Genomic DNA, 15,893 nt, shown 5'->3' with positions numbered 1-15,893 from the left:
TTAGGGTATTTTGCGTAATGGCAACGTCAAAGTTTTCATTTCTTAGAAGAATAATCTGGAATAATATAAAAATAAACTATTAATATTAAAAACTCATTATTTTTAGTGGACAACACCTGTCTCTGAAATGTGCTTCCTATGAATTACTTTCCCCCTTAAGGTGTTACATCATATAGCCAACTTGGGGCTAGATTACAAGTGGTGCGCTATCAAATGTGCGAGGTTTACGCATGAGATTGCAAGTTTACGGTCGTGATTTTAGCACCCACCCGTAGTATGAATTCAGCGTTGGTTCAATTATCGTGAACTAAGCATTGCAAGCTTTTGAAAAGTTGCACGTCCTATCTCTTCAATTGGCCAGAAAAAGATTTATTCTGCACTCATAATACAAATTGCTCAGTAATATGCACTCGGTCACGCTATCAAGAAATTTTCAAGATTTTATAACCACAGCTGCAACCTCTGGTTAAATAATTGAGCTTCTATTATTTCAATATGTTTTGCCTGCATATAAGGTGCTCGCATAGGTCTAGTGTATTAGAAATTAAACAAACATCACAGCTAGTATGTCCCAAATGAGCAACTTGGCCTATCAGGCTGTTCTTGCCTTTTTAATCAACATTATGTAGCACTGCTTTTTTCATTGATTAATTGGTTTTGCTGCTTGACTATTAAAATATGGATCTTGAGTTAATTTGCTTATTTGCTCGCAGACAACTAAACACAACCATATGTGCCAGGCATCTTGCCCACACATGCAGGGGGTGTGCACTCACTGATCAGCATCTATATGCAGCACATTATTAGTTTATACCATGTCATATAGGATGACTCAAGGCACTTTCACTGTTGGAATCGGGAAGTTTAGGAATGCCACCCTCAACAAATGATATCCTGTCATAGGATTCCTTCACACAGAGGACACTTGGCCTGATCTCAAAATAGACTAATAGAATAAGGGGGCATACCTAAAGTGTGGGGGACAATACACTGCACCCATATTGCTCTGCGGCTACCGTGGAACCAGCAAATGGCATATTATATCCTATGAACAAAATGTTTAGCAAGAAAGAACCAATTTACAATATTATACTGCAAGTGCAATAATTACTTAATTCACTTTATGCACTTGCAGGCGGGTGATAACACTGGGAAGACTCACTAAAATATGAATTGCAAGAGCAAGCAACAAGAAAAAGAGTGCTAGCCCCTGAATTTAAATTATAGCATAAATGTATGTACATGTGAATATATTACGAATAGAATATAATAATTCATAATCTCACTTTATTTAAACAAAATTGAGACACATAAATATTAAAAACACAAATTTAATGTGGTAGTGTGAGGTAATATAATCATCTAATTAAATAAGCAGGATCATAAGAAAGGACACACTAGTTTAATACAGTGTGTGAAGTTTTAAAGATAAATTCTGACTATGGTCGGAGTCAGTTGCTGGAATAAGTATTAGTGTTAAACACCATATGCCATATGACAGATTCAAAGTAATAGTTTAATGCTTATATGTATGTCATATACTTTAGGTGTACTATAAGGGTTAATAATACATATGATGGTGAGAGCGTGCTTGGATTCCAGTTAAATCATGGGTACACTACTAGTAAGCTAATAGAGAGCTTAGGGGATAATGCTGCAATGCTGTAATAACTAGAATATATCTCACATTACTCCTAACATACAAGCGTATTAATCAAACCTGGAAGTACACAGTCCTGTAGTCAGCCCTCAACTAAACTCCTTCTATAGCAGGAGTTTATTAAAGATTTATCTTGCCCTTTGCTAGTGAAAATATCAGGTATAACGACCAGACAGATCAACATCTCCAAATCTTAATGATCACTATCAGGTTTATAGGTACACACACACAAATAGCATATATGCGGTTAGAGTAAGCAGTTTAAAAATGGAGAGTCAAAACTCTCAGAAGCCGGTCTCCCGACACGTGTTTCACTGTCACACTTCCTCAGAGGAAGAATTTTAGCCCTTACTCGCGGCTTACAGCCAGAGCTGCGAGGGGGATGAAATTATATATCCTGAGCTAAATAAACAAGAAACAGTCTTCTCATTTATAGTGGAATGAATCTTCTCTTGTTAAATTATTCTTTCCCCCCCTACATTTCAGTATGATGATCATTCCCTCTCTAGACCACCTGAGTGCAGTATGGCTACACCAGAAAATGTTACCACCTTAAAAAATAGTTATAGAGACATGGTTAGTTCTCCTATCCTTTAAATGTAAATCATTATACTTCACCTCAACAATTGCCCTATCATATCCTATTTTTCATGATAGGTATTTTCTTCCACCATGGCAATATTTTTCAAGACTAATGGGATTTAAAGTGATGGTAAATCCGAGTGTTTAACAAATGCTAGGATTTACCATCACTAAAAAGAAACAGTAGTTTAATTCCTCAGTAACTAAAAAAAGGGTGCTAAACTCACCCTTTCACCCTCCGACTGATCACTAGCATAAAAACCACAAAATAAGAACTACAGATGATTTCCAAGCACATCAAAAATCAGGGCAAAAATATGAAATCATGATCACTAGCATTATTGGAACTGTCTTGAGACTAGGGTTGCCAGGTGTCCATTATTTGACCGGACAGTCCGGTATTTCCGTTTCCTGTCTTTTTTTAAAAACTGGACATATTTAAATGTTACTGTCAGCAAAAGTGACACCAAATGTTCTGGTGCCGCTGTTGTAAACAACAAAAAAGTGTTTGGGAGAGACAGACAAGAGACTCTTCAGTGGATTTCAGGACATCTTATTTGTTGTTGTTGCCTTGTTGGTGAATTCCTCCCCTCTTGGCAGTCATATCGCTGGGAATGTCTTATAAACCTATTGTGAATGAAGTGGAACAAGTTTGTCTGGGGAGCTGGAAGAGGCGGGCCCATGCGATGTGAGGGTAGGATTATAAAGATAACTGGAGAGAGTCCAAGCTAGACTTATTGTACTGGCCGGCGGTGGAATAAGGTCACATCCTGTCACTTATAGTGCTGCTTTTATGTGATAGGGGGATGTGGGACTTACCCATAATAGTATTGTCACCATTATTACTAAATCTAATGGCTAATTATTGTCATATTAGTAGGCACCTGTCCTTCTAAATATTACAATTAACATAATTGTAATAATTATATTATATTCTGCTCATGACACAAATACATGATTAGTCGATTTTTAAAATATTGCTGAATGTTTTCATTTTAATACATATATCTCTTTGCCAAATTTATATTTCTGACATATGTGTATGTGTCTGTATGTAGAAAGGATGAAAACTGGGATAACTAAGAGTTGTTACATCTATTGCAATATTTTAACCCCCAAAATAGAAAAAAAAAGTCTGTACCTATTTATAAAAGTATCTATGTATCTCATTGTATCTATCTGTTTAGTGATTAGCACATTTTGCACATGTTTGATATATTATCAAGTGACACATCATTGATATATATATTCACAGAGGCTGGTGCACTCGCACAAACAGGTGTCCAGTTGCCAGGGTGCTGAATACAGGTAGAGCTAAAGGTAATAGACGACAGCACTCGCTGGGCTTAAGGATAAGCAATAGAAGCTTTTATTTACGTGACGTTTCAAAGACAGCTCCCCTTCATCAGATGGGTCTGATGAAGGGGATCTGTCCCCAAAACGTCACGTAAATAAAAACTTCTATTGCTTATCCTTAAGCCCAGCGAGCGCTGTCTTCTATTACCTTTATATATATATTTTCCCAGTAAATTTCACATCAAACGAATGCCCCCCCCCCTAGTTTTTTCTTGGGTGTTCGGTATTTTTGTGAAGGACACCTGGCAACCCTACATGAGACATCCTTACATCCAATGATTCTAGCAGAGGCCTAGTTGATGTTAACTGTAAGGCCTAAAGGAGGAAGGATTTGGACTGCTAATTGAACACTGTTGTGTAACCTTATTTTCTGAAGTATTAATTAAAATATGCCAGTGCATATAAAAAAAATGCTCCAAATGATAATACATATGTGTATGTATTTGTTTATAATAATGGGACATTTTTAATGACAACAGGTACAGTGTAGTGTACATCCTTTATGTGTTTGCAGTTTGTTTTTTAGCAGCAGCAGTGTTTATTTCTTAATAAAATAAAAAAATATTTGACTAGATCTTGCATCTTGAATAAAATATTTGTAGTAATTCATAACACTATGATAATGTTTAAATTTTTAAAATGATCAAATTAATTGTAATAGTATACAATGAAAATTTATAGTAGAATGTCGGCAATTATTATAGTACACTGTCCCTTTAAACACATCCGGCCTAAGTAGTTGACTATGTATTTACATGTTTTTTGTGCTATATAGCAAATATAAGAGTAAAAACTCCATTCAAGATTAGCATGTTGATTACATAAACATATTTGTGTGCACACAATGTAAATATGTTTGGAACATTGTTCACATGCTCAAAAGAAATCTCTATAAATGTGTTGTTAATTATTATTTTTTTTCAATGTGTGCATGAAGCTATTTCCGCATTTTATTGATGTTATTTTGTAATATTCTAATCCACAATCTAATTAAATTATTCTAAATTATTACCTAAGTAATAGCTGTCTTAAACAGTTGTTCGTTTGCAGACTACATAATTCCTCCACCATGTTTTACACATAATCATAATGCGCGCACACATTTATGTTGTAATCTCCAACATGACGTTTGGAATAGTGTAATAGTTTCGGTAGCAGTGTTCTAAGTTATTATTATTATACTTTATTTATAAAGCGCCAACATATTCCGCAGCGCTGTCCATGGGTACAATTCATTTAGATTAAACAATGTTATAAAACTTGTAAGAGACAAGACAAAATTTTACAAACACATACAGGAGTATTTAAGGACCCTATTCTCGTGGGAATTTACAATCTAACGGCGAGATTACGACCTTTGCGGTAACAGTGGTGTGGTGCTAACGTGCAGTTTTTTCTCACCGCTCACTTCCCCGCAGCGCTGGTATTACAGGTTTTTACAAACCCAGCGTTAAAAGGCAAGAAGTGAGCGTAGAGCAAAATTGAGCTTCACACTTCACTACAATACCAGCGCTGCTTAAGTCAGCGGTGAGCTGGTTGAACGTGCCCATGCACGATTTCCCCATAGACATCAATGGGGAGAGCCGACTGAGAAAAAGTCTAACACCTGCAAAAAAGCAGCGTTTAGCTCAGTAACGCAGCCCCATTGATTCCTATGGGGAAACACATTTTATGTTTACACCTAACACCCTAACATGAACCCCAAGTCTAAACACCCCTAATCTTATACTTATTAACCCCTAATATGCCACCCCCGACATTGCTGACACCTACATTATACTTATTAACCCCTAATCTGCCGTTCAGACATTGCCACCACCTACATTACAATTATTGACCCCTAATCTGCTGCCCCCAACATCGTCGACACCTACATTATATTTATTAACCCTAATCTCCATCCCCCATTGTCGCCGCAACCTACCAACATTTACTAACCCCTAATCTGCCGCCCCCAACGTCGCCGCCACTATATTAAATGTATTAACCCCTAAATCTAAGTCTAACTCTAACACCCCCTAACTTAAATATAATTTAAATAAATCTAAATAAAAATTACTATTAATAACTAAATTATTCCTATTTAAAACTAAATACTTACCTATAAAATAAACCCTAAGATAGCTACAATATAACTAATAGTTACATTGTAGCTAGCTTAGGGTTTTTTTTATTTTATAGGCAAGTTTGTATTTATTTTAACTAGGTAAAATATTTACTAAATAGTTATTAACTATTTAATAACTACCTAGCTAAAATAAATACAAATTTACCTGTAAAATAAAATCTAACCTAAGTTACACTAACACCTAAAACTACACTACAATTAAATCAATTCCCTACATTAAATAAATTAAATTAAATTAGCTAAATCACAAAAAAAACACTGAATTACAGAAAATAAAAAACAAATTACAGATCTTTAAACTAATTACACCTAATCTAATAGCCCTATCAAAATAAAAAAAAGCCCCCCCCCCCCAAAAAAAAACAAACCTAAAAAAAAAACCTAGCCTAAACTTTTTCGGGGCATTGCCCCAAAGAAATCGGCTCTTTTACCTGTAAAAAAAAAAATGCAAACAGCCCCCCCAACAGTAAAACCCACCACCCACACAACCAACCCCCTAAATAAAAACCTAACTAAAAAAATCTAAGCTTTAGGTTAGATTTATTTTACAGGTAACTTTGCATTTATTTTAGCTATGTAATTATTAAATAGTTAATAACTATTTAGTAACTATTCTACCTAGTTAAAATAAATACAAAATTGCCTGTAAAATAAAAATAAACCCTAAGCTAGCTACAATGTAACTATTAGTTATATTGTAGCTAGCTTAGGGTTTATTTTACAGGTAAGTATTTAGTTTTAAATAGGAATTATTTAGTTAATGATAGTAAATTTTATTTAGATTTATTAAAATTATATTTAAGTTAGGGGGGGTTAGGGTTAGGCTTAGGTTTAGGGGTTAATAAATTTAGAATAGTGGCGGCAACTTTGGGAATGGCAGATTAGTGGTTAATAAAACAAGGAGGAGGAGTAGGAATTCTCCTGTCTCCACACAGTACTTTTCACTGCATTCCTTCACCCCCCTCTCTTTCCTTCTCATCTTTTGAAGTTCACGCTATGCGCCTCTTCAACCCTATAGCTCTTCGTGTTGCAGTTATCTATCGGCCCCCTGGCCCAGCATCACAATTTCTGGACCACTTTGAAGCCTGGCTTCCACATTTTCTCTCTTCTAATGTCCCTTCTCTCATCTTAGGGGACTTTAACATACCCCTTGATAAGCCTAACACGCCTGCTGCCTCTAAACTTCTATCCCTTACCACCTCTTTAGGCCTGTCCCAGTGGACAACATCTCCAACACACTGTGAAGGCAACTCCATAGACCTGGTCTTCACAAATCTCTGTGCCGTTTCCAACTCTCTTAACTTCCCCTTTCCTCTCTCTGACCACCATCTACTAACATTCTCTCTCACTCTACCTGCTACATCTTTGCATGCCCCCAAAAAACTGCTACCTCACAGGAATTTAAATGACTTGGATCTCACAGACTTTTCCACTCAACTGAGTCCTCTCCTCTCTGACATTTCATCCCTCTCTTGCCCAACCCTCGTGAGTCTACAGTATAATTCGGCACTAAAATCAACACTTGACAAAACTGCACCCTCCACTCTTCGACGTACATCAATCACTCGACGGCAACCGTGGCACACTAAACAGACCAGATATCTTCAGCGATGCTCACGGGCCGCTGAACGGCAGTGGAGGAAATCACGCACCTTTGCTGATTTCCAACATTATAAATTCACCCTTAAGTCCTACAACTCTGCGCTCAGCCTGGCAAAACAAGTCTATTTCTCCTCCCTCGTGTCATCTCACGCATCCAACCCCAGAAAACTGTTTTCAACCTTTAACTCCCTTCTACGTCCGCCTGCCCCCCCGCCCACTACCAATCTCACTGCTCAAATTATTGCTGATCACTTCAAATATAAAATTGACACCATTAGAAAAGAGATATGCACCTCGCACCCCGCAAACCCAGCGATCCTACCCACCCCTTCTATTAACAAAAATCTATGCTATTTCCCTCCTGTAACAGAGGAAGAAGTCTCTGCACTCCTATCCTCGGCTCATCTCACAACCTGCCCACTTGACCCTATTCCTTCACGACTTATTCCCCTTCTCTCTGCTTCACTAACCCCTACCCTAACTTATCTCTTTAACCAATCCCTCACTGCTGGCACATTTCCTGACACATTCAAGCATGCGACAATCATACCAATCCTAAAAAAGCCCTCGCTTGACCCCTCCACGCCTTCTAACTATCGACCAGTCTCCTTACTTCCCTTTGCTTCAAAATGATTGGAACGACTAGTCTATAATCGGCTAACTCAATTTCTCACAACTAACTCCTTACTTGATCCACTACAATCTGGTTTCCGCCCTAAACACTCAACAGAAACCGCTCTTGCTAAAGTAACAAATGACCTGTTATCAGCCAAAGCAAAAGGCCATTACTCATTACTAATTCTTCTTGACCTGTCCGCAGCTTTTGACACAGTTGACCATCCTCTCCTCCTAAAAATACTACATTCATTTGGCATCCGAGACACAGCCCTCTCCTGGTTTGCATAATATCTTTCAAACCGCTCGTTTTCAGTTTCCTTTAACAACACATCTTGTGATCCTATGCCTCTCTCAGTTGGAGTACCGCAAGGCTCTGTCTTGGGTCCCTTGCTTTTCTCTCTTTATACATCCTGCCTTGGAAAACTTATAGCCTCCTTTGGATTCCAGTACCACCTATATGCTGATGATACCCAAATCTATCTTTCCTCTCCTGATATCTCTCCCTCTTTACTCAACCAGATTTCTGACTGCCTCTCTGCAATTTTCTCTTGGATGTCTTCACACTACCTCCAACTCAATCTGTCCAAAACTGAGCTGCTTCTTATTCCCCCCTCTTCGAGACATCCGACACCTGACATTTCTCTGATGGTTGGAGACTCTATTCTCAACACCTCACCCCAGGTCCGCTGCCTTGGGGTCACACTAGACACAGAACTCACATTCAACCCACATATACAAACGCTTACCAAATCCTGACGGTCACACCTACGCAACATTTCCAGAATTCGTCCCTTCCTTACTCAAAATACTACAAAAATACTTATTCATTCCCTCATCCTGTCACGCATTGATTATTGCAATCTACTCTTAAATGGCCTTCCAAAACACCGCCTCTCCTCCCTCCAATCTATTATGAATGCTTCTGCTAGACTCATCCACCTAAGTCGACGATCTACATCAGCTGCTCCGCTCTGCCAGTCTCTACACTGGCTCCCCATACACTCCAGAATACAGTTTAAAGTATTAACCCTAACTTACAAAGCACTCAACAGTCTAACTCCCAACTATATCTCCTCTCTCATCGTGAAATACTCCCCATCCCGTCCTCTTCGATCAAACTCTGACCTACGTCTCTACACTCCTGTTATCTCTACATCCCACTCCCGCCTCCAAGACTTCGCACATGCTGCTCCTGTCCTCTGGAACTCTCTACCCCGCTCCATCAGACTGTCTCCAACCTTGTATAGCTTCAGAAGATCCTTGAAAACCCACCTATTCAGAGAGGCTTACCATCTCTCCTCCATCCCGCATCCGAACCAAGCTAATACATGTACATGAACTGCCTGACTCACTGCTGCAAATACAACCGATGTAACAAGCTACCCCAACCTTATGTCTCTGCACCCTAAACCTATAGACTGTGAGCTCTCCGGAGCAGGGCCCTCTTCATCCTGTGCTAGATTTGTTTAGTCTTGTTATGTTTTGTATTGTATCACAGATCTTTGTCATTGTATACCCCCATCATTGTACCCAGCGCTACGGAATTTGGCGGCGCTATACAAATAAATGATAATAAATAAATAAATAAATAAATATAATGTAGGTTGCGACGATGTCCGGAGTGGAAGATTAGGGGTTAATAAGTATAATGTAGGTGGCGGCGATGTTAGGGGCGGAAGATTAGGGGTTAATAAGTATAATGTAAGTGGCGGCAATGTTAGGGGCGGCAGATTAGGGGTTAATAATATTTAACTAGTGTTTGCGAGGTGGGAGTGCGGTGGTTTAGGGGTTAATATGTTTATTATAGTGGCGGCGATGTCCGGTGCGGCAGGTCAGGGGTGTTTGCGATGCGGGATGGCCTCGGTTTAGGGGTTAATAGGTAGTTTATGGGTGTTAGTGTACTTTTTAGCACTTTAGTTATGAGTTTTATACTACGGCGTTGTAGTGTAAAACTCATAACTACTGACTTTAAAATGCGTTAGGAATCTTGACGGGATAGGGTGTACTGCTCCCTTTTTGGCCTTCCAGGACAGACTCGTAATACCAGCGCTATGGAAGTCCCATAGAAAAAAGACTTTACGAAGTTTACGTAAGCCGGTTTGCGGTAAGGCCAAAAAGTGTGCGGTGCCCCTAAACCTGCAAGACTCGTAATACCAGCGGTAGTGAAAAAGCAGCGTTAGGACCTGTTAACGCTGCTTTTTCAGCTTACCGCAAAACTCATAATCTAGCCGTAAGTTACCAATGTTTCAGGGTGTGCATATGGTAACATTAGGGTGACCATATTGCAGCTTTAAAAAGGGACACCTATGACAAATACATAAGTACATATGTCAGGGCTGTTTTCAGTACTGTTTAAATAAATGTTTTGTATAAGAACCCTGACATATAGATTTTTCATATGTGTCCCTTTTTAAAGCGGAAATATAGTCACCCTAGATAACATACATTGCGGCCTAGGACAGCACACATATATTGAGGCTGGAGATCACTATTCCTGTCCCTTCTGCACACCCTGCAGCAAGTATAAGCCATGAGAGTCTGTAAAAACATGGCTGAGGTGTCAACCCTAGGCTCAATCCATCAATCAGTGTAAACTGTGCTAAAGATGTAAATCAAATTAAAGTGTCCATTGTCCTTTCTTGTGCTGACCTTATAATTAAATTTTGTATATTTTCTACTTCAATGTTGTATAATCCCACTCCAAAACACTATGCACAAGGCTACAGCGGATCATGTCAGTTCGACATATAATAAATCTACCCCATCACATTATAATTCATCACCTGAAAAAGTAATTGTAGTGGTGTGCAAAACACCCACTTTCAACTTCACTAAATGCTAAGTTCATTGGATGTCTTTGTTTAAATCTGTATTTTTGTAATTATGGGAATTCCCTGCACATTTTTACTTTTATTGACAGATCTTAAAGGGACAGTCAAGTCCAAAAAAAACCTTTCATGTTTCAAATAGGGCATGCGATTTTAACCCCTTAACGACTGAGGACGTGCAGGGTACGTCCTCAGAAAAAAGGCAGTTAATGCCTGAGAACGTACCCTGCACGTCCTCAGTGTGGAAAGCAGCTGGAAGCGATCCTGCTCGCTTCCAGCTGCTTTCCGGTTATTGCAGTGATGCCTCGATATGGAGGCATCCTGCAATAACCTTTTTAAGTCATCCGGTGCAGAGAGAGCCACTCTGTGGCCCTCTCTGCACCGGAGATCGGTGGCTACCTGCGTTGGTGGGTGGGAGCCGGACCGGGAGGCGGGTGGCGGCCATCGATGGCCATGTGGATCTGAAGGGGGGCGGGATCGTGGGCGGGGGTGGCTGGGGGCGCGCACGGGCGCGCGCGCGTGCACGGGAGGGTGGGGGCGGGCGCGTGCACGGGGAGGGAGCGGGTGGGAACCGCTACACTGCAGAAAATGGGGAAATAAAAAATATAATAAAAAATAAAATCTAAACAATCAGCAAGGTGGTGGGGGTTTGTTTGTGGGGGGTGGGGGGTTGGGGGAAGCTACACTACAGAAAAAAACAAAAAACCCCCCAAAAAAGCACTTTTTATTGTAAACTGGGTACTGGCAGACAGCTGCCAGTACCCAAGATGGCCCCCAATAAGGCAGAGGGGAGGGTTAGAGAGCGGTTTTGGGGGGGATCAGGGAGGTTGGGGGCTAAGGGGGGGATCCTACACAGTAGCATATGTAAATATGCTAAAAAAAATTTCATTTTTTTTTAAAAACCCTTTTATTTTAGTACTGGCAGACTTTCTGCCAGTACTTAAGATGGCGGGGACAATTGTGGGGTGGGGGAGGGAAGGGAGCTGTTTGGGAGGGATCAGGGGGTGGGATGTGTCAGATGGGAGGCTGATCTCTACACTAAAGCTAAAATTAACCCTGCAAGCTCACTACAAACTCCCTAATTAACCCTTTCACTGCTAGCCATAATACACGTGTGAGGCGCAACAGGATTTAGTGGCCTTCTAATTACCAGAAAGCAACGCCAAAGTCATATATGTCTGCTATTTCTGAACAAAGGGGATCCCAGACAAGCATTTACAACCATTTGTGCCATAATTGCACAAGCTGTTTGTAAATGATTTCAGTGAGAAACCTAAAATTGTGAAAAATTTTACGTTTTTTTTAATTTGATCGCATTTGGCGGTGAAATGGTGGCATGAAATATACCAAAATGTGCCTAGATCAATACTTGGGGTTGTCTACTACACTACACTAAAGCTAAAATTAACCCTACAAGCTCCCTAAAAGCTCCCTAATTAACCCCTTAACTGCTGGGCATGATACACTTGTGGTGCGCAGTGGCATTTAGCGGCCTTCTAATTACCAAAAAGCAACGCCAAAGCCATATATGTGTGCTATTTCTGAACAAAGGGGATCCCAGAGAAGAATTTACAACCATTTATGCCATAATTGCACAAGCTGTTTGTAAATGATTTCAGTGAGAAACCTAAAGTTTGTGAAAAAATTTGTGAAAAAGTGAACAATTTTTTGTATTTGATCGCATTTGGCGTTGAAATGGTGGTATGAAATATACCAAAATTGGCCTAGATCAATACTTTGGGATGTCTACTAAAAAAAAAAATATACATGTCAAGGGATATTCAGGGATTCCTGAAAGATATCAGTGTTCTAATGTAACTAGCGCTAATTTTGGAAAAAAATGGTTTGGAAATAGCAAAGTGCTACTTGTATTTATGGCCCTATAACTTGCAAAAAAAGCAAAGAACATGTAAACATTGGGTATTTCTAAACTCAGGACAAAATTTAGAAACTATTTAGCATGGGTGTTTTTTTTGTGGTTTTAGATATGTAACAGATTTTGGGGGTCAAAGTTAGAAAAAGTGTGTTTTTTTCCATTTTTTCCTCATATTTTATAATTTTTTTTATAGTAAATTATAAGATATGATGAAAATAATGGTATCTTTAGAAAGTCCATTTAATGGCGAGAAAACCGGTATATAATATGTGTGGGTACAGTAAATGAGTAAGAAGAAAATTACAGCTAAACACAAACACCGCAAAAATGTAAAAATAGCCTTGGTCCCAAACGGACAGAAAATGGAAAAGTGCTCTGGTCACTAAGGGGTTAAACAACTTTCCAATTTACTTTTATCACCAATTTTGCTTTGTTCTCTTGGTATTCTTAGTTGAAAGCTAAACCTAGGAGGTTCATATGCTAATTTCTTATACCTTGAAGGCCGCCTCTAATCTAAATGCATTTTTATATTTTTCACCACTAGAGGGCATTAGTTCACATGTTGCATATAGATAACATTGAGCTCATGCACGTGAATTTACCACTAGAGCTCTGATTGGCTAAAATGCAAGTCTGTCAAAAGAACTTAAATAAGGGGGAAGTCTGCTGAGGCTTAGATACAAGGTAATTACAGAGGTAAAACGTGTATAATTATAACTGTGTTGGTTATGCAAAACTGGGGAATTGGTAATTAAGGGATTATCTATCTTTTAAAACAACAAAAATTCTAGTGTTGACTGTCCCTTTAAATAAAGGAAAATAATTAATTATTGACACCATAGAGATATATATTACTTTATCTCATAATTTCCAGAAGAAATATTAACAAAAACAAGGAGTAACAATATTAAGGTAGAGGGAAGCAAGTAAAGGAGAAATATGAGGAAATATTTGTTTTCTCCAGTGGTAACCCAAAGCAAGCTTAATATCAAAAATGGAGTCAATGGAGAAAAAAAGTTGAACACTTACTCTCTTGCGCAAACACCATGACATATTCTCATTAGCCATGAATAAAGTTACTCAAGTATAGCACTGCTACCCTTATAATGAGCAGTATCCCTACAGCTCATAAAGTTTAAATACAACAGAAATAATATGGTTTGCTAAAAAAGCTGCTATAAACAACTGACAGATACCAAATCAACCATTAGCTACACAAAAATATAGCAATATAGTAGGAATATATAAGTAAATTTATTTACACACAAAGATATCATACAAAATAACCACCGTGGTTTAAAATAACATAAAAATCTATAAGTCCCATATGTAAAATTTCACACAAAAGATTTGAGTCCCAAAGACACTGTTTGTGTAAAGTGCAAAGTATCTTAAAGGAGACGAGTTTGGTGTTGGTTATTACTTTACAGTTAACTTCTAGTGAGTTATATTGGGCATGGAAATTGACTTTGCGCCACTCACCGGAATACGAAATCTAGGGGGTCCTGATTTCTCCACTCACTACTTGCTGAACTGTTCGGTACATTTTCAAATGCTCTGACCCGACACTCACGTGCACCTTGTCCAATCAGAGAAGCAGATTACCAGTGATTATATTCGTTGGTGTATCCGAGTCAGACGTTTTCCACAAACACAGCATTGACCAAATTGAGACAGAGCGCTCTGTAAATGTATTCCAAATTGTCAGTCTCTAAGGAGAAAACGACCAAGCTTCTCATATTCATAAACATGTTTCAGCTTTTTAGCCTTTATCAAGATGTGTCTGTGTTTCCAAGCAACTATCCTTTATTGCCAAACTGATATTTGATTCTCCTCCTCCTTTTGATTTTTTTAAGGGACATTTCACCAACAATTATACGATCATTTATTCAGTTTTTTAATGTTTTTAGCAGATTGTGAACAGTTTTTAAACACATTGTGATCATAACATGTTATATCAATTCTGTTAGATTCCAGCAGACTAAAAAGGGAAAGAATATTGAGCTATTTGAAAAACTAGTAAGGAAAGACATTGAGAAAAGTAAAACTGATAAATGTATAAAATCGAATTTGACCAAAAAAGAAAGTGAAATACTTAATGATTCAAAAAATAACAATGCTATAGTGATAAAACAGGCCAATAAGGGAGGAGGGATAGTAATCTTGAATACGGAAGATTATATTAAAGGGACCTATACCACCTTCTAAAAATCATTTAAACTAACGTATACTGATTAATAATAACAAACTACGCATGAATCTCTATTCTTGAGGGTCAGTTTACCTCAAACAGTTCAAGAAGAGTGTCTTCAATAAGACTGCTGATACAGCACTTGGTAAAGCTATATATGCCACCATATTGCCACATGGGCACAGCAGTCACGTGATGCACATGGCATATACTTTTATTAATCAAGTCAGAGGATTATCAGAACACTCGCTCACTGTGGAGCTCAGCGAGTGCTTCATTAGCTGTATATATTATTACATTTATCTTATGTGCCTCATATAAAAAAAACATTCATTTTGTGAAGGTATTCTAATAAAAGCACTGACACTTTTTCTGCATTCTAAATACATCTGCACTATTGAGTGTATAGCTCTAGGAATGCACAGTCACACCTCCGTGAACGGTTGTAATTTCTCATAGCAAACTACGGGGAGAGAGAGAGGCAGGGGGGGGGGGGAGGCATGTTCATTGGAAGATAGCAGCTGAATAACTAATGTATGCAGTGTTAGTTTTTCAGCTGCTATCTTCCAACGGAACATGCCTCCTCCCCCTCCAGGAATGTGCACACCTCCATGAATGGTTGTAATTTCTCATAGCAAACTATGGGGAGGGAGAGAGGGAGGGGGAGGAGGCATGTTCCGTTGGAAGATAGCCGCTTAAAAACTAACACTGCATACAAAAAAATTGAGTTAGAAAATATATTAAAAGGTACCCATAGATCAGGCATATACTTAATGCAAAGGAGTTTGATTATCTACTTGAAAAGTATCCCAGAACACCAACATTTTACTACTTACCTAAAATACATAAAACATTCATCAATCCCCAGACCGATTATCTCAGGAATTCAATCGTTGACATGAAATCTGAGTATATAGATTATTTCCCCCCCCCCTCTTTCTTAAAGGACTCAACAGATTTTCTTAAAACATTACAAAATATAAAATGGAAGGATGGATATTCCCTAGTCACATGTGATGTGTTTTCATTGTACACTAGTATAATACATAAAT

The sequence above is a fragment of the Bombina bombina genome, chromosome 1 (assembly GCF_027579735.1).
Source record: "Bombina bombina isolate aBomBom1 chromosome 1, aBomBom1.pri, whole genome shotgun sequence".
Lineage (NCBI taxonomy): Eukaryota > Metazoa > Chordata > Amphibia > Anura > Bombinatoridae > Bombina > Bombina bombina.
Note: the sequence above shows the minus strand (reverse complement) of the source record.